A 21,156-nucleotide genomic window follows, 5' to 3' on the forward strand; every position below is an offset into this window, starting at 1 on the left:
TAATCCACCAATTAATCCCCATTTGTTAGTGTAGTGCTGGTATTTCATCCTATTGTAACGTATCATCCAAATAACAACTGAGTATATGATGAGGACGGCATCACAAACTTAGTGGAGATGAATTTTTCAATAACTGGTGTTGGGATAATTGGGCAGCCAACTGAAAAACAAAGTTGGATTTACCTCTCAGATCACAGACCCCCAAATGGATCAAAGACTTAAGGGGAAAAAAAGAAAAAAAGCACTAGAATAAAACATGTGGCCTGGGGGTAGGGAAGACCTAACGCCTCCAAATCCAAAAGCCATAAGAGAAAAGCTCAATAAACTTGATGCCCTAAAAACTGAAAACTTCTTCATGGGAAACAAATTTTAAAAACCCACTCCCCGGGCTTCCCTGGTGGCGCAGTGGTTGAGAGTCCGCCTGCTGATGCAGGGGACACGGGTTCGTGCCCCGGTCCGGGAAGATCCCACATGCCGCGGAGCGGCTGGGCCCGTGAGCCATGGCCGCTGAGCCTGCGCGTCCGGAGCCTGTGCTCCGCGATGGGAGAGGCCACAACAGTGAGAGGCCCGCGTACCGCAAAAAAAAAAAAAAAAAAAAAAAAAACCCCCCCCCCGCCACTGACAAAGCCAACCGATAAACCAGGAAAATTATTTTCAACTAGTTTCACAGACAAAAGGCTCATCATTCTAATTTGTAAATAGGAATATAATGCCTAGGAATTAAAAAGAACAACAAACTATTAAAATAGGGCAAGATATGAACAGACAAGTCACACAAAAAAAGAAATATAAATGGCCCTTAAATTATATGAAAACATGTTCAACTGTACTCCCTCCGTCTAGGATAGGTTAATAAGACACGGCACACCTCCATGATGGAACATTACCAGGACGTAATAGGATCATAAGAAAGGTCTCCGTGAACTGGTCTGGAAAAAGAAATCTCTAAACTATACAGTTAAGTGAAAAAAGCAAGGTTCCTAACTGTTCTATAGTATGCAAAGTTCTGTGTCAAAATGTGGAAAATTAGTGTTTTTATCATTTGTTTATAATCATTGTTTAAAACAAAAAATACTCTAGAAGGATACACATGAAACTCAAAGTGGGCTGCTTATTCATGGAGAAGCTAGGAATGAGAGAATAGGAACAGAGAGGGAGGGAGATTGTTCACTGCAGAGTTTTCATATTCTTTCATTCTGAACCATGTGAATGGATTATCGATCCAAGATTTTCTACATTCTACATAAAAAGCTGTGTTCTAAATGTTTCTATACTTCATTTCAGCTTGAGAACAAAAGGCAGTTAGATGCTATGCTTGGATTCATGCTAGTTTCTCTATTTCAATTATCAAATATCTACCAAATACCTACTATGTGCCAAGGAGAATATCTGATGTGTGATGTCAAGGTGAAACATGAGATGTATGAGGCCATCTTTCACCATAGATGCTTTATAGTACTGCTGGGGATATAAGAGCACAGCCACAGAGACAGTGAGACACACACACACACACACACACACACCCTTTCTCTGGACCTGTTGTTTCTCCTCTCCCCATCCGCCTCCACACACACACACACACACACACACCCTTTCTCTGGACCTGTTGTTTCTCCTCTCCCCATCCGCCTCCACACACACACACACACACACACACCCTTTCTCTGGACCTGTTGTTTCTCCTCTCCCCATCCACCTCCCCCCACACACACACACACACACACACACACACAGAGTAAGGAAGGGCATGACAAGATACTAATTTGGCAATACAGCCAGAAAATGTCAAAGTGAGGAACAGAAAGATCAAGGCGAGCTGATTTCATCACAGAAGACTGTTCTGAGGGCAAAGAATTTGAAGCCTGAGTAGAATTGAGGGAGATAAAGAGACACGGGTGGCGTACAATGCAAACCAGAAAGGAAGTTCAAAGCCTCCAGCCTTGGATAACAGTCACAGGTCTAAAAATTGTTAAAAATTAATGATCCACAATTTTACAAATCTCCAAGGGGTTGGGGAGCAGGGTGGGAGCCAGGGTAGAAATCAGAATTTTGTGTTAGCCTGTAGTACCACGGTAGCTTGTAAATTTCTCTGGATGTGAACTTGGACAGAATTAATAGGAAGACAGATAAAGTCAGGAGGCAGTGTATTGCTTTTATGTCAGCTTATATACAGGTAACTGGAGAAACCTGTGGTCTAAGAATTAAGTATACCTTGATCACAATGAAATACAACAATCGTCTACTTTCAGCTTCAATCTTTTCCCTTGGAGTGAAGAGGAGGAAAGAAGCTATGTCGTTAATTCTTCAAAGACGCAAATTTGCCTAAGCATTAATCTACTGAAATACATTTTGTTTTTCTGGTTTGTTTTGTTTTCATTTTCACCAAGAACTTTATTGAACAACGTATTCACCCTTTGTTCCAATCTGAAATACATTTTGATTGTTTGGGAGCCTTATTCCAACCCAAGAAAAGGCAGATTTTTTCACTGGGCTTTGAAGCCAGATAGCCAGGTTTTGCCCACATCCCCAGCTCTACCAGGTTCTAGCTATGTGATCTCAAGTGAGTTAAGCTTTCTTATTAAGCATCAATTTCCTAATCTTTAAAAAAGGAATCATAATACTGACCCTTAAATGCCATCATGAGGATTAAAGTAGATCATGCACAAAAAAAGCTTAGCACAGTGCCTGCCATGCAGGAGCCGTGTGGCCAAGTTTGTTTCTTCCCTTATAGCCCTTAAAACTTGATCGATGAAGGCATTACTGATTTTTAAAATGTTAAGAAGTCGCTTAGCACAAAATTGTAAGCAGTCACTGACCTGCTCCTCATTTTCTATAGGGTCAAAGTCGTGATGAAGCCCAAAATGAAATTAAATAATTACTGGAGAACCTACATGGTCAGCAAGACTGTAGGGGGAACCACACTTCTAAATTCTGAGCAGAATGAGAACCCATCAGAAATCAGAAAGGAAGACCTCTCTGGTAAGGGGCGCCTTTGAAACCTGAAGGACTATCACGTAAACGACGGTAAGTCAGGAAATTCACCCAGGAGCCAAAGGATTCTGCTGTGGACGTCTAACCCCACGCTCGTTACTTAACGGCTGTCACTTGAATTCACAAGCAGTAAATTTGAGTCGAAAAACCTTTAATTTCCCATTCACTGTATGTTTCTCGTGGTTCAATTCACACTCATGTCTCCTCTCAGGGCAAATACGAGCAAACAAAGTCTCTCTCGGTAAATCCCGTAGGTCATCAGGCACCCTGAGAAAAAGGCAGAAAAGGCAACAAACCGCAACCACTACAAACAAGCGGCTCTTTCCAAAAGGTGGCCTGTCGAAAATGTCCAGGTTGTGTTTGAAAATTACACGAGGGGGACTTCCCTGGTGGTCCAGTGGTTAGGAATCGGTCTTGCAATGCAGGGAACACCAGTTCGATCCCTGGTCGGGGAACTGAGATCCCACATGCTGCCACTAGTGGCCCCCGCTAAGCCCACGCTCCACAACTACTGAGCCCATGCTCCTCAACTAGAGAGAAACCTGCACACAGCAACGAAGAGCCCGCGTGCCACAACTAAGACCCGTTGCAGCCAAAGATATATAATTAATTAATTTAAAAAAGAAAATTACACTTAGGGAATTCCCTGGGCGGTTCAGTAGTTAGGACTCGGCGCTTTCACTGCCAAGGGTGTGGGTTCAATCCCTGGTTGGGGAACTAAGATCCTGCAAGCTGCGTGGCACAGCTATATTGAAAAAAAATGAAAATTACACTTAGATGTCATACACACACCTCTCTGCTACTAATTTAAAACAAAATATTATCAAAGTTTGAGGAACAACATGTCAAGGTTTTGCTCCAAATATTGACTTCAAGGGAGCAACTAGAAATGCCAAGTGTGCCACATCTGCAGAAAATTCTGAGGCAAGAGTAATGGCTCCTACCCGGGAGTGAGATCCACTCTTTACTTAGGAGAGCCACCCCCTGTGTACCCTCCCTCAGCAAGTAGCAGTAGGTAAGTGGGGTTCCTGCCTGACAAATGGGGTGATGCCAAAGAAGAGAACAGGTAGCAGGTAAGACACAGCACAGATGCTCAGACCCCACCCAGGATTCCACCTGTAATCAGGTGTTATATTTACCAACCTCTTGGTTTTTCCCTACTTTCTTCCTTGGATTTCTACGTTTCCCAAGGTTTCAAGGCAGGGACACACAGACGTCCTTTTTGTATTTACTGGCCCAAACTGGCATAAAGGAAAGGTGTGACTGGAAAGGGAGAAGCAGCACTAGCTAGAAAGAATATTTCCAGCAGGGAAACCAAGCAACAAGCCGGAGAGAGAGAGTCTAGTCTGGGAAGCTTAGAAGAGAATCACAGGACAAGCAGCAAGAGGACCTAGTCCCACAGGACAGTGTGGGTGAGTGGTTAAGACCACGGTTTCTCAAGTTGAGGGCCTTGGTTCAAATCTGCACTCTGCCACTCATGAGCTGTGCGGCCTAGTAAAGTAATGTGGTGTTTTAATTTCTAAAATGCTAATATTACCTCATGGGTCGTTGGAGAGTAACATGAAAAGACAGAGGTAAAGCACATGCCATATAGGAAGCATGCAATAAATGTCATCATTATCATTCAAAAATTAAGAAAAATGAGGCCTTTGGGTACTGAGTAGGTGAATGATTGTTAAGTGGGCCCAGAGTCAAGTATATGGATTTAAAGGTTGTTTTCATCCAAGTGCCTTAAGCAGACATAGCCTTACCTTAACTTCCTTAACTTCCAAAAAAAAAAAGAAAAAGTAAATTAAGAGTAATCATCCTAATTACTAAAAAAGTTTGCTTCAGAGAAAAAAGTACAAAGTACATTTACTATGATTGCATGTTTTTGAAAACCTATCTGTTGTAGAACACGAAGTGACTGTAGATTGCTCCAATGATACATGGGTACCAAAAGCAAAGAATTAGTATAAATAAGTAATGAGCTATTTCCCATTAGGATTTTAGAATAAACAAACCCTCAAACTGAAAAGATCATCAGCTGGTCATAAAAATGTCTTAAAACTTGTATCAGAAATTTATAATTAAGCTTGCTGCAGCTGAAATTAAAAAGCTGAAAAGGAGTAGGGGAGGGGAATATCTTAAATATACATTCATAGCAACTGCTTCTGTAGAAAATTTTTCTGATGGGAAAAATTGCTGAGAGTCAATTATAACAGCCTTCAAATGCCATTTAATTTTGGTGCATATTTTCCTCACTTCCTTGAATTCTTTCACAGCAACGGGAAAAAAGACACTATATTTCAGAATAAAATAGCCCAGGGGAGGCAGAAAAATCAAACCGGCCTGGTTATGTTTTGTGAAAAATAAATTCAACTGACTAAAATCATTTCATCACATCCCTTCTCTCTCCTCTAAAAAAACAAATTAATGTGCCATTTCTAAATATGTGAAAGCTAACCATAAAAACTCTGGTTTAGGACTTCCCTGGTGGCGCAGTGGTTGGGAGTCCGCCTGCCAGTGCAGGGGACACGGGTTCGGGCCCTGGTCCGGGAAGATCCCACATGCCGCGGAGCAGCTGGGCCCGTGCGCCACAGCTGCTGAGCCTGTGCTCTGGAGCCTGCGAGCCACAACTACTGAAGCCCGTGCGCCTAGAGCCCGTGCTCCACAACGGGAGAGGCCACTGCAGTGAGAAGCACGCGCACTGCAACGAAGAGTAGCCCCCGCTTGCCGCAGCTAGAGAAAGCCTGCGTGCAGCAACGAAGACCCAACACAGCCAAAAATAAATAAATAAATAAATTTATAAAAAAAAAAAAAAAAAAAATTGTGGTTTATTCCTTTTCTTCCAAAAGGAAACATACTTCAAAATCAACCAAAAGGGAAAAGCATAACAGTTTTTAAAATATTACATTCAGGGCCTCAAAATTATTCAGATTTTTGTTTTCCTGGCGGTCAACATCTCAATAAAACGTGGAGTTGTTTTTTTTTAATGTGGAGTGTTTTTAAAATGAATCTATCCTACTATTTTGCTTAATAGCTTCATATGAACCTTTTCATTTGCCCTGCTTTTTATTTGTTTGCTTTTGCTTTTTTTTTTTTTTTTTTTTTTGGTCGGGCTTCTCACTGTTGTGGCCTCTCCCGTTGTGGAGCACAGGCTCCGGACGCGCAGGCTCAGCAGCCCTGGCTCACGGGCCCAGCCGCTCCACGGCACGTGGGATCTTCCCAGACCGGGGCACGAACCCGTGTCCCCTGCATCGGCAGGCGGACTCTCAACCACTGTGCCACCAGGGAAGCCCTGCTTTTGCTTTTTAATATTCTGTTACCTCAGCTTAAAACTTGGACATTTTCCAAGTTCATTGCCATGATTAACTTCCCAAAATCATATTCAGCTCTCTCTACTTTTCCAAATTCCTGTCCTCTTACAGAAATAGTTTCAACTCTAAGCTACCAAGCCTAGGAAATTTCTTCCATTGTTATATGTGAATCTTGAATACAACTTAAACACTTTCCACTAACTTTATACCAAGATTCTGTTAAAAATACACACAAACAAATGCATACAAACATGTCTGCAAAGGAAAAATTGTGGTTTTCCCCAGAGGGGAAGGCTCTAGCTTGCTTCTAAACATATCATCCTGATTATACATGCAAATGCTAGATCTCTGAAAAATCAGGGCAAGCAAAATGCATATATTTCCATTTTCTGCAAATAGAGGGATAGAAATCTTGACATTTTCAGCTTGCCTGTTATCCCAACATTTTCATCCACCAAATAAATTCTGCTGACTCTTCTCTAACAGCTAATCCAATTGCTCCAGAATCCCTAACCCATACTCTGGCACAGCCTCTGTCCAGGTCAAGTTGAAGGTCCCAAAAGGGCTGAAAGGGACTCCCCTGGTGGTCCAGTGGTTAAGACTCTGTGCTTCCACTGCAGGGTGCACAGGTTTGATCCCTGGTCGGGGACTAAGATCCTGCATGCCCCATGGCAAGGCCAAAAACAAAAAACAGAAAACAACTGGGCTGAAAGCATTGGTCTCATGCACTTGGCATATCACACACTACTATTTTTTCCCACTTCCCCCAGCTTCCGCCATCTTGCAGATCCACCTAGAAGTGGTCATGTGCAATTTTAAAACCTTCCACACACCCACCCTCTCAGCTCCTGCACCTTCTATCCACATCCTTTACTTGGGACCTTGTGATTCCACGTACCAAGACTCCTTTTCGATGCTTTATTCTGAAAGCGTGAAGGTTCCCTCTTTCTATTGTCCAGGCCCCATTCTCTCCAATCCTCCTGCTGTGGAATTACAGAATTTTAGAGCTAGAAGAAATCTCGAGTCTAGTCCTCCCACTTTATAGATCTAAAAACTACAGCCTCAAAAAGATGTACCAAAAGAGGAGCCAATTACGAGCCTCCTTCAAGATTTAACTAAAAAAGCCTGATGAGAGACTCAGGTCCTCCAGCTGGTCCTTCTCAATTAAATGAGGACTTAGTCATTGAAACAGTGTCTGACACAAGGTTGACATTAAAACATTTAATAGAAAGGATGAAAGCTGATACCAGTTTATCCATTTTCACCTTTCCTCTTGCACATTCACCTATCGTAAAAATACACATGCAACACTCCTTTGAAAGCAGGATAACTGTGTACTATATTCTCTTAGAACTGCAGATCCTCAAAGAAAGTCATTTTATTTTATATATGTTGTTTGTAAATAACATGAAACAAAGACTTTTTAATGCTGAATAGCTGTTTCAATAGGAAAAAAACAACTCTGAAAACAAGGACTACAAAGAAGTTGATTTAACTTAGTTATGTTAGAGCAACCACCAAAAACCCAGAACAACCACCAAAACCCTAGAGCAACCTCCAGATTTAATATAGAAATTTTAGTTTCACTGCTTTTAGTTTTAGAAACAAGATAAGGATTCCAATATCATCACTGTTTAACATAGTACTAGAGGCACTAGCCAACAAAATAGGAACAAAAAAAGAAAAAGAGGTAGAAGGATAAGAAGTAACAAAAATGTCATTGACTGTAGGTGTGACCATTTTACAAAAAAATAAAAAGCAAGCACACTAGTGAGTCCAACAAAGTTGCCAGATATATGATGAACTTAGAAAGGTCAACAGCCTTCCTCTATATCAGCAATAACCAACTAGAAAATACAGTAGAAAATAAGATATTCAAAGTAACAATAAAACTATGATGTACAGGTATTAATCCAATAAGGAATACATAAGACTTTTGTGGAGAAGACTTTTTTTAAACCTGTGAAAATAAATCAATGAGGAATTGAGAAGATGAAGACACACCCAGGTGAATGAATTGGACAACTTATTATAAAGATGTCATTTCTCCCGAATTGTTATATAATTGTTCTAATAAAAATTCCAGTAGGGGGGCTTCCCTGGTGGCGCAGTGGTTGAGAGTCCGCCTGCCGATGCAGGGGACACGGGTTCGTGCCCCGGTCCGGGAAGATCCTACATGCCGTGGAGCGGCTGGGCCCGTGAGCCATGGCCGCTGAGCCTGCACGTCCAGAGCCTGTGCTCCGCTACGGGAGAGGCCACAACAGTGAGAGGCCCGCGTACAGCACAAGAAAAAAAAAAATTACCATCTAGTAAGGACACAAATTAAGAAGACTACGGGAGAGGCCACAACAGTGAGAGGCCCGCGTACAGAAAAAAAAAAAAAAAATTCCAGTAGGATTTTTTGAGCAACTCAACGAATTTATTACAATATATAAATAGGAGAATAAAGGTCTGTGAAGAGCCAAGTTAATTCAGAAAAAGGAGAGGGGCTCACCCTCCCACCAGATACAAATACTAACAAACAACAAAGCCACGATGACTATATGGTATTCATGCAGGAACTGGCAATTGGACTAAAAACTAGAAAAGAGGGTGTGAGAACATGTTAAGTATATATGAGAACTTGGTATATTACAGAGGCCAGCACCATAAACCAGTGGAGAGAAAAAATGCTATTGGGAAAAGCAAAAATATTGCTGGCTTTCTGTCTCACGGAATATACAAAGGCAAAAATCTAAATGTAAACAGTAAAACTACAAGCTAACAAAAGAAAAGGTAGGAGAAAAGTTATGTAACATGTAGAAAAGCATTTCTTAACCAAGACCAAAAGTGTAAATCACAAGTTGAACAATTTGATGGATTTGACTACATTGTAAGTAAGAGTTTCTATTCAACAAGGACACTGCAGACAAAAATCACAAGTGTGTAGAGACTGGGAGAAGACAGATTAATATCTAGAATATAAAAGGAGCTCCTAGAAAAAGAAGTCAGAAAATACAGCAAAAAATATGGGCAAAGGATAAGTATAGGCAATTTACAGGAGATTCATGAATGGTCAATAATATATCAAGGTAATCAGAGAAATACAAATTACAATCACCAGGAGATAGTATACCCACCAGATTTGCCAAAATTAAAGAGTAAAACATCCCCAAATAATGGCAAGGATGCAAAGATACTGGAACCCCTTGCATTGCTAGTGAGAGGGTAGACTGGTGCAGCCATTTTGGTAGCAGTAAAGCAGAATTTAGTGAAAATATATATGTATGTTCCCTAGGATTCTCAAACTTTCTGCTGGGCAGGTACCCAACAAATATGCTCCCAGTCACATGTATACAGAGGGATAGATACAAGGATGCTCCCAGGTGATGAAGGTGGGGAGTTTGAGGCAATGTAGGTGTACAGCAGTAAGAGTCTGTATAAATAAAAAGTAGACTCTTCATAAAATAATACACACGCATCAAGTAGAAGTCATGACTTAGAGGTATGTAGAGCAACACTGATAAAGCATACTGCTGAGTTAGAAAAGTTTAAGAAGAAAATGATAAGACCAGCAGGACAATACCACTTAGGTAAGTTCAAAACGCATACAACAAGGCAAACAAAGACACATACGTATGCCAGGAATTAACGCTGACTGGGGAATGGGAGCCAGGAAAAAAGAAAAATAGTTATAAGAGTTTCTTAAAAAAATTTTTAAGAGAAGGACTTGTTTGGACTGATGAGTTTACCATGATCCTGTAATGCTGGTTATAACTTTAATTACAAGTATAGTTATAATAGTTAACACTTACATGACACCCACTATGTACCACGAACTGTTTTAAGTATTATATACACACCTTAAATCATTTTTAGAATTTATAATAAAAGATGTAATAAATCTTTAAATAATGTAAACCTTTAAAATAAGAATTTATAATAAATCTGTATGATATACCATGAGGTAGATCTATTGTTTCCATTTCAGAAATAAGACACAGAAAGATTCTGCATCTTTCCTTGGGTCACACAGCTAGTAAACAATGGAGCTGGGAGTCAAGTCCAAGCGAGCTGCCTCCGTGGCCCATTACATTGCACTTGCTAGAGTGAGTCACCCACTCTCTTCAACTGAGGTCTGAAAAAGTCACCACAACTCTTTATAACCATAACTCATAGCTTAATTAGCATTTGGAGGGAAAAAAATCCTTTATAATATCAAAGCCCCGTAAGCGTGCCAATTCTCAAATACTCAAACAATAAGCTCTTTAAGGCGAAAATACATGGATTTAAATTTTTTTAATCAATTATCCATAATAATAGGGGCAATGGTATCAAGAATAAAATGCAGCTCACACCCCTTGTAGCACTTAGTGTGTTTTACCCATGGGTGGTCTGTCCATGATTCACTGTCCTCCCTAGACTGTGACCTCCCCCAGGCGAGGGACTGTATCCAGCCACTGTGTACCCTGTGGAATCTGACACAGGCCTCACCTCGCAAGTACTACGAACGCAGTAAATGAGAGCAACGAATCCCCCCAACCTCAGTTTTAACTGCTGGTTACACCACTGCTCCCTCCCTGGAAAACTAATTTTTAAAATACCAACAACGACTCAAAGGAAAGGGAGATATCTCTCTCCTTTTCCAAGAGGCAGAAGAGTCTGGAAAAGACACACCACCCCCACTTAATTATATCCAAGCCCGAAATGTTCAAAAAGCAACCTGGTACAGTTTCAACCAACACACATACCTGAGAGATCCAAGAGGTATTTACTGAGCACCTACTATGTGCCCGGCACCGCTCTAGGCAATAGAGATACAACAGTGAACTAAACAGACAAGTATACCTGTCCTTATGGAAGTGGCATTCTGGGAAGGCAAAGAGACAGATAGACTTAAAATATAAAGTGCTTTAGATAATATATAATAATCTAAAGCAGGAATAATAGACAAAAGTAATACAAAGCAGGGATAGACAAAAGTGGGAGGGCTTACCAATTTTAGATAGGTGGCCAGGGAAGCCCTCATGAGAAGGTGACATTTGATTTAAAGACCTGAGTGAAGCAAAGGAGTGAGCCATGCTCTGACAACTGGGGAACAGCATTCTAGGTAGAAACTCAACAGGTGCAAAGGTCCTGGGATAGGAGTCCACCTGGCGCGTTTGAGCAAGGAGGACAGCATGGCCGGGGTGAAGTGAGCAAGGTACAGAGCAGTAAGAGATAAGGTCAGAGAGGTAACGACTGGAAAGATGAGCTCCTGAATTAGACATTACAGACAATGGCCAGGCAAGCCAGAGTACCTGGTATAACCTGGGGCTGATTCAGATGCTCAGAAAGATGAGCAAATGAGAACAATGGGTTCCAGCAAGCTTTCCTCCTCAGGGCCATATTCAGGCATTAACTTGTTATTTGCATACAATTTAGATATGTCTACATAGCACAGATCATCTCTACTGGATCATTTTCATGGTTAACTTGTACTGCCCTGCAGATGGGCACTTCATGATTTATTCCCTTCCCTATTTCCTCTCACATCTCAATATCATCGAACTAGAAGACACTTTATGCCAGAAATGAATCACAGAACAAAAGGAGACTGCACGCCAAGGGATTCTATAAATGATCACTCCATAACATGGCAGAAAGGGGGCTCTTATTTTACGTTTAAACTTCCATCACTTACCAGTGGGTCAACCCAGCCACAGGGATGGAAAGTCCAGTGCAATTCTAAGACAGAACACTTTAAGAAGCAAATGTGATTTTCCCACAATCCATAACTCATCCCTGACAGATGCACTCCTATCTACTTAGAGATCATTATCTCCTCCCCAAATGCTCAGGCACAAAAGCAGGAAGCGCAAAAGGGCAACTCTTACTTGTGTTTCAAAATGCTTTCCACGGAAAAAAAAATTAAATCACACCACTGTCAACATGCCTCAGCTGCATGCAGAATCCTACAGGATCCGTGGAATAAATCCCACTTGAAATGACTTATTTCAAGTTTCATATTACTGATGAAGTTAAGACAGAAATGCAGGACTTGCTAATAACTCAGGGAATCTGGGTAAATAGGTGGGGTGGTAGCAACAGGAAGCTGCAATTTTCCTGAAATTTTATATCTGACCAGAACCTTCGAAGCTATTGATATCTGCCCTCCTCTCTCCTGCTGGACTTGTTATCTGCATGTAACACACACAGGTAGGTATTCTGCACCTACGTAACCCCTCCCTAATTTTCCCTAAGGCACTTCTTGCTGAAGCGAAACAAACCACAGGTTCACAAGCTTATGCTAAAACTAAGCTAAGCTTATTTTTAAAACACTAAGGAATTTATCTGTGTCTAGGATTTCTAACAATCCAGACACAAGACTTGACAAGTATACAGAGCCAACAAGATTTTTTTTTCCCCTACAACTTATTTCTGGACCGCAAAGGAAAGAACCTGACTCACTCTCAGATCTCTCAATTTTTAGCCAAGAATTTAAGACGGGAGTCATTAGAAGTATAAGTGGTTTAAGGACTAGGCCCTGTCATTCCAATCACTGAAATTTGCAGAAGCTGGCCCAGCAAATGAGTATCTGGCAGAGCAAAAAAGCCTGTAGGACTCCCAGTGGGTGCCAGTAATTTCCATGCAGAAAGTCTGCGGATGGAGTCATTAGAAACAGCCCAGAAAAGGTTGTAAGTGACCAGCCCGAAGCCCATCTTTTTCTCACCCCAAGAAATGTAAACAGGAGGCCAGCTGTAGATGTCATATTATACGTGAGGATTTTTGCAATGTCCAGCCTTAGGGTATCAGGTAGCAGAGTTAGAAAAGCCCTAGTGGATGTTCTCAATGTCCTCAATTTAACCAAGTAATCGGATTTCCCACCACTTTCCATTCCTTCCATCCACCGTCCAGCACAGCGGGTACAGCCTGCTCATGGCGCACAGTCCACCACCCACCCCCGCAGTGATGCCTGCACACTTCCGCCCACCAGCGGAGCTGGGGGTCCACAAGGAGCCACGTGGATTTAGTCCCTACTCTGTTGATGTTGGTGTACGCGTTACTTTAACGGCCTAACTTACATAGTACACTGACAAAATATAACTACGAAAAATAATTCCAATGTATTGAGGCAGGAGATAGGTGGGCTCCAGGTTAGGCATTTACAACTGGCCTCCTGTTTACATTTTTGGGGGTGAGAAAAAGATGGGCTTCAGTCTGGACACTTACAACTAGCCTCCTGTTTGCATCTCCTGAGACAGGAGATAGGTGGGCTCCAGGTTAGACATTTACAATCAGCCTCCTGTTTCAACTACGAAATAGAAATAACAACAGAAGCAGGGTAAATAGCTGGATTTTGTCTCCTGTGGACACTGTAAGATAACAGTCATGGCAGGGACAGAGAGGGGCTAAACCCTGTCTGAGGAAAAGATCAAGAGGTCACATACTTCCCATCCTTAGGGTCAAGGGAGACACTGCACATGTGCAGAAAGCCTCCTTGGGGGGTCAAAAAGGAGGGGGCGCCACCCCATAATAGGTGATGCCAAGGCCCCCCATAGGCCTCTGGGCTGGAATCCATCTTGGAAAAAAGTTGCACACACATGTCGGGGAGGGTCCTAGGGCAGGTCACGTGTGGAAAAAGAAACCAGATAATTGGCCAAAGGTAAACAAAGACCCGGAAGAACTGCCCTATATACATGATTTAACTGCCTCTTCACTGCACTCCTCCTGATTGGGGGGGCGCCCACACCCTTTCTCTCCCAGTGTGTATCTCTGCCTTGCTTCTGTCTTAACTGAAACTGTTTCTCTGTGTGCTCCCCCATTTGTTGTGCTCTGTTTCTAATAATAAACTTTGTACCTGTTTTTACAGTTTCTGCCTCCTTGAGAAATGCATTTTTCAATGGAGGCAAGAGCCAGGGGAAATTTGCTTCTAGCCTCCAGCCCTTGCTGGTCTAGTGGCTAGGATTTCTGGTTTTCATCCAGGCTACCCAGATTCAATTGCTGGGACGGGAACTAAGATCTCACTTCAACCGCACACTGCTGCCTCTCCAAGATCAGTGTGATGAATTCTTTATGAAATCATAAAGTCTCTACGAAACTAAGCTGGATGACTTGGAAAGTGTCAATAAAAGTTGAGTTGCTAAAAACTGCTGTTCAATTAGGTGTGGTCATGATAACTGTAAAAGACTAGAAACCATTTCGAAAAATCTAGAAGGATTCTGTAACCAGTTTGTCCTGTTCTCTAAAGAAACCAAAACAGAAGATTATAGCTGATACGTTACAGATATGCTTTCTACAGGGGAGAAGATGCAGAATTTCCACCAGTAAACCCATGCTTGGTGAAAGGGCCTTGCACCTACATCTAAAGACTGGTGAGTGAGGGAGAACAATCAAGATGGTGGAGTAGTAGAACCTGAAGCTCATTCCCTCCCGCAGAGACTGGTGAGTGAGGATTTTAAGTTAAAATGACATACATGCTTAAGATTATGATTCCTAGCTTTAGCCAACTGGTTTGTGTGGGGTTTTTTTGATACTGTAAATTAAATGTTTATTTTAATTGAAGGATAGTTAATTTACATTGTGTTAGTTTCAAGTGTATAGCAAAGTGATTCAGTTATATATAAATATATTATATGTATTCTTTTTCTGATTCTTTTCCCTTATAGATTATTACAAGGTACTGAGTATAGTTCCCTGTGCTATACCGCAGGTCCTTGGTGGTTATCTATTTTATATTTAGTAGTGTGTATATAATAATCCCAAACTCCTATTTTATCCCACCAACCCTTTCTCCTTTGGTAACCATAAGTTGGTTTTCGCTGTCTGTGAGTCTATTTTTATTTCATAAATAAGTTCATTTGTGTCATTTTTTAGATTCCACTGATAAGTGACATCATATGATATTTGTCTTTCTCTGTCTGACTTACTTCACTCAGTATGATCATCTCTAGGTCCATCCATGTTGCTGCAGATGGCATTATTTCATTCTTTTTTATGGCTGAGTAGCATTCCATCGTATATATATACCACATCTTCTTTATCCATTCATCTATCGATGGACATTTAGGTTGCTTCCATGTTTTGGCTATTGTCAACAGTGCTGCAACGAACACTGGGGTGCAGATGTCTTCTCAAATTATAGTTTTCTCCAGATGTATGCCCAGGAGTGGGACTGCAGGATCATATGGTAACTTTATTTTTAGTTTTTAAGAAACTTCCATACTGTTCTCCATAGTTAGCCAACTGATTTTTATCAAGGGACAGTGTCTCCAAATCATCAGCTAAGAGAACTTCTCCTGGAGTGTCAGCCCTGGAGTGAAACCCTGTTCTCCAATGAAAGAGCTTCAAGATAGCAGTTTCCATGAATTCACCAGTGCAAATACTGGCTCGGCCAAGAGCTTCTGGGCTCATCACAGGGGAGGTGGTATTGGCTCCAGGTTTCTATACCTGGGCAGGTCAGCTGTATGTTAATACTCAGGGGACAGGGAGGAAGATGGCCTGATCCTCACAGGAAATGTGGATGCAAAGCTGTTGGTTGTTACAGACACACAATAGGTCCTTCTAGGACTCAAAGTGCTTCTGAGCTAACATGTCACTGTTACAACAGACTCGAGGGCACATGAAGGGGAAAGTTAAACTCTGATCGCTCCCTGCATGATAATACTCGAGAGATTTTTTCCTCATTCCTTACTGTCTCCAGAGACTCCACTACCTCTTGAAGAGTCCAAATCACTCATTTTTTAAAAGAGGGTTTTGTCTTGTATTAAAATCTAATTGGATTCCTACAGTTTTAACAGACTTAGTGACTTTAACAGATCAACTGGCTTAATTCCACCAAAATGAATAATAGAGGAGAAAAAAGAGGTTAAGGGCACTGGGAAAAATACATGACCTTCACTTGGAACCTGGCTGAGAAAATCTCCTATGATCAGATACCATCAATTCTGGATATTCCTGAAGCTTTGAAAGACAAAGAAGCAGTGGCGACCAAAAGAGAGATAGGGGATGTGGAAGTGACATGTGTCAGATACAGGTGTGTCCTGCCTTACATCCTCCCAGCCCACCTTTCGATTCCAGCAGTTTCTGAGGCGACCAGCTGTGCACAGATGTTAGTACCAGCCTTGGCTGCACTATTTAAAACCTCCTACTTTCTGACCTGGGGCTGTTCTATGGGAGCCAATTCAAAAAGTCAACGGGAACGAACTTTCAAGAGGTACAGGTACCTGTCTTGACAGGTTCAAGAGCAAACTTGGAAGTACAAGAGAGAATTAACATGCCCATGGGGCAACCCTTGATCAGTGGGTTGGCAGCCAGTGGATAAATAATCCCATCTTCCGGACCTGGGGTAGAGAATTCTGAAGCACATTCCTACAAGGGCGACGGTGATTCTGCTTTAATCGCCCACAGCGGTAACCAGCACAAAAACCTGCCCTTTTGGTTGCCTTTGTCAATTTCCATATTTCCCTCTTGCTGGTCTCCCTAACTCCAAAATCCTGCACCCAAGCCTTCATCTCTCAGGCTCTGCCCTCTGGGAGAATCCACCTAAAACAATAGGTACTACGCATTGTTACACAGGGTGCCAGACAGTAGCCAAAATGGTACACTCGCTTTAATCTGTCATCAGAGCTATTTGCTGGTCCCTCCTCTTTTCTTTTCCATCCAGATTTACTCTTCTAGGCTGAAGTTCCATAAGCATGATGTCAAATTTCATTTCCTCCTCAAATCTTTCAAGAGTCCTATCGAGGAAAAGAGAGAGAAATTTCCAGACAAGGGCCCGATCTAGACACTGCGAATAGAACATAACTGATTAAAAAGTTCATGGCGGGGTATCTCCAGGACATGGGGAGTCACACATCTAATGGTCCACATCGCCGACAGCCCTGGACCCTCAGATCTGAGCCAAACAAAGAAGGCAGCCCCTCTCTGAGGCAATGACAGGGACTCTAGAGTCTGGGGTTATGGAACTAAATCCGCTGACAGGCAGAGCAGTAAGAGACTGTTTTATCCCACGAGCAGTTGTGACAAGAGCAATGAGATTCCGTCTTCTATTTCACACCATACACAGAAGATGCTGAACTAGGATTCCTGTAACAAAGCAGCAATCACCCTCTATTGGGCAAAAGAGGCCCCATGTATTATCTTTGGGATCGCAACCAAAATCAATATAAAGCAGAGAAGTGCTATGCAGGCAGCAAAATGTGTGGGTTCCATCAGAGTTGCCAGGGTCTACGTGGTCTGCCTCAATCTAGGTGTTTTACAACCTAGGGAGTGAGGAGTTAAGATCAGTGCCTCACCCAGAAGAACTGCAAACAGGTACTCAAACAAATACACATCCACATCCACAAACATTCACAGCAGCACTATTCACAAGAGCCAAAAGGTAGAAACAACTCAAATCTCCATCCACCGATGAATGGACAAATTACAGCATAACATGCAATGGAATATTATTCAGCCATAAAGAGAAATGATCAGATGTGCTACAATGTGGTTGCATGATGCTGGATGAAAGAAGTCAGACGCCAAAAGTCACCCATTGTATGATTCCACTTGTAAGAACTATCCAAAACAGGTAAAACCGTAGAACAGAAAGCAGATTGGTGGTTTCCAGGGGCTCAGGGAAGTAAGTGCTTCAGGAGTTTATTTTGGGGTGATGAAAATGTTCTGGAACAAGATGGAAGATGGAAGTGGTGGATGCACAGCATTGTGGAAGTACTAAATGTCACCAAATTGTCCATTTTGAAATGGTTACTTTAGGGACTTCCCTGGCGGTCAAGTGGTTAAGACTCCGCACTTCCAATGCAGGGGCCGCGGGTTCGATCCCTGGTCGGGGAACTAAGATCCCGCATGCCTCGAGGCATGGCCAAAAACATAAAATTAAAAAAATAAAATAAAGTGGTTATTTTATGATATTTGAATTTCATCAGTTTTTTAAAAAATGAAGGAAAAAAAAGGATTAATGCCTTAAGAATCAGAGAACCCTCCACAGACAATTCTAACATAATCTGTGTCTGTCAGCCTCTCCCCACGTCCTCCTACACATCCTGAAAGCAATTCTTCTCTTTTTTCCATGTATATGGAACTTTATTTTATTATAAGGCTGGTCTTATTTCCCCTTAATGCAAGCAGAACTATACACCCAGGGCCACTGGCTAAAAACTGGGAGGCATTTCTAAACAACAGCTCAAGTTTTCTTAGTAAAATAGGAAGTCAGTCAACCAACACAGGAGTAAAAAACTATTTGCACAAACTATCACAAATTGTTAACAGCAGAAGTTCTACAGTGGTGAGACCACGTTGTTCTTTCTTCTATTTTCCAAAGTTTGTCACATCCCGTTACATTACTTCTATAATCGAAAAAGTTAAACTAACAAATAAGTTATATCATTCTGGAATTGCCTTCTAAGGTAGACTGTATTACACACAGAGCAGAACTCAGTAGGAAGCAGTTCTCACTTCACCCAGAGATGCTGCCAGGCCCACACAATCACTCCCTCAAGTCCAGATGTGAAATTCTCTACTGGTCCAGGTGCCCCAGAAAGAGGGAGGTGTGGGCAAACCTCTGTCAGTGCCGCAGGCAGGCTCTCTCAGTCCCATTGTTGCCCCATTTACAGTTTGCATGGCTCATCCGAGCATCACTTATTGACTTCGAGAAGGATCCTGCACAACTGAGGTCAAGGCCTTGGGAAGATGAGATGTGCCCCTTGCAGAGGGCAAATCTGAGGCCACTGAACAATGATACAGTGATGAAATGGCTGTTTTTAAAATCCTACTTGAAACAATTCCTCTAATGCTCGTGGCTAAATATAAACATCCTGCTCTCTCACCTTCCTCGGGGCAAATCTCGATGCTTTTTCCCAATCACCCTTCTTCCTGCAGCTCTGATGCCACTGAACACTCCCACCTTTCAAAGCCTCGGGGATGATGAACCCTCCCCAGGCCCCTCCTGCATCTGCGGCAGGGCACATATCGTCTTTCTCACCAAAGTCTTCTAGTTATCTTCCACCACCCAGCTGTGGGTGAACCCTGAGGGCCAATCCGCAGTTCTATGCATGTACCTTTGTCTACAAAGGGCTTTTTCTCACTGTGTCTTCAATTGCTGCCTTTTCTCAGAGGAATTACAAATGCTCACTGTCAGCCCTCAAACTACAGATTTCCAATCATCTATAAAATGCCTTCCCTTGAACTTATTTACAAAACAGGAACAGAGTCACAGATGTAGAAAACAAACTTATGGTTACCACAGGGGGAAAGGAGGCGGGGTAGGGATAAACTGGGAGATTGGGACTGACATATACACACTACTGTATATAAAATAGAGAACCAACAAGGACCCACTGTATAGCACAGGGAACTCTACTCAATACTCTGTAATGACCTATATGGGAAAAGAATCTAAGAAAGAGTGGATATGTGTATATGTATAACTGATTCGCTTTGCTGTACAGCAGAAACTAACACAACATTGTAAATCAACTATACTCCAATAAAGATTAATTTTTTAAAAATGCCTTCACTCGAAGGACCCCCTCCCTGCCCCATTTCCACCCCCACCCCTATTTTTAAGATTTTTTTGATGTGGACCATTTTAAAAGTCTTTTTATTGAATTTGTTACAATATTGCTTCTGTTTATGTTTTGGTTTTCTGGCCAGGAGGCAAAACCCCACTCACAAGTCATCCTAAATCCTCCCCACTCTATTTCTCCCACTCTGGTAACCATTCCTGTCTAGTTTTCCCTGTTCAGAGCTGACCATTGCTGTCCCACTCCCGGCCACCACCCCAGTCCACGTCCGTGCCACCAAAGAAGTCCTCCAAAGGGGTGATCAGAATTGGGCTTCTCCCACACGGAACTGGGCACATTCTGAGATAACAAAACTGTGTCCAGTCAGGAAAGTGGAAATCTCTCAGGGGAAATTTTATGTGGAAAACTGGTTAAACACAGGATGGAAGAACAGAAAGAACCACCAGGGAAGGGTGAGGCCTCCTGGAGGTCCGTGTAATCTCTAGGTTACCTCTAGGGCTGAAGGGATCCTGCCTGCGGAGAGGGGCGGAAGCAGCACCGAAAAGGGGCCGGACTTGGTGGGTGGGGCTGGCCGGGGCCCACGCCCACCTCAGGCGGAGGGAAACGGACAGCCACGCCCACCCTCCTTGCCCCCGCCCACGCTGCTTCCACACACACCCCAACCCCCACAACGGACTGAACCTGCCCGACGGAACACAGAGCAAGGCGTCCCATAAAGGCCTTCCTTACACACAGCCAAACAGGCAAGTTTGCGCACTATAAGATTATTCAGAACCAGGGTTTACACGCCAGGGCACCTGCCCTAAAGGTTTGGTGTTTGCTTGTTAGGCCCTGAGCATGGTGTCCTTCTAGAGACTCTGGCATAATTCTCTGTTATTTTTTTCTCCAGGTCTTTAACCCTCCATCCTACCTCTTGCTGAACCGCCTGCCCTTTCTCAGGGTCACACTTCATTTTGTCTCCTGCTGTTGCTCTTTGCTCTTCCTGCAGGAATTTCACATACCCCCAACCCCTTGTTCAAATATGGACATAGGGCAGGTACAAGGTCATGGTTAAAAGCATGGTTAACTCTCATTCCAAACATGAAGATCACAAGTTCCATTAGGCTGGTTCCAATTCCACCCATAGACTTTTTTCCTCAGTTCTTTTTTAAAACTCACGCTCCACCATTCTCAAATCTCCTACTGTGTTTAAAACAAAAAGAAGCCTACATTTTAAAGAACAACTAGTTCCCATGCCAAAGACCATCCTCTTAATGGTGCTTTTGTCCCAGAATCAGTGGGAGCAATGCCTGCCCCCACTACATGCCCACTCCGTGCTGTCACCTCTCTGCCCAGGTTTCAGGATTAACACAGGAAAAGCTGGGGAGCATTTCTAGCCAAAA

The 21,156-nt window shown here is 42.5% G+C and overlaps 1 protein-coding gene across 4 annotated transcripts in view; it reads right to left on the bottom strand.

Moving 5' to 3' along the window:
* The window catches only part of OSBPL10 (oxysterol binding protein like 10), a 279,913-nt gene that overhangs the window by 145,172 nt on the left and 113,585 nt on the right, over positions 1-21,156 (bottom strand). The gene's annotated exons all lie outside the window — the stretch shown is intronic.

This window comes from Neophocaena asiaeorientalis, unplaced genomic scaffold (genome assembly GCF_003031525.2).
Source record: "Neophocaena asiaeorientalis asiaeorientalis breed wild unplaced genomic scaffold, Neophocaena_asiaeorientalis_V1.1 scaffold332, whole genome shotgun sequence".
NCBI classification, from domain to species: Eukaryota; Metazoa; Chordata; class Mammalia; order Artiodactyla; family Phocoenidae; genus Neophocaena; species Neophocaena asiaeorientalis.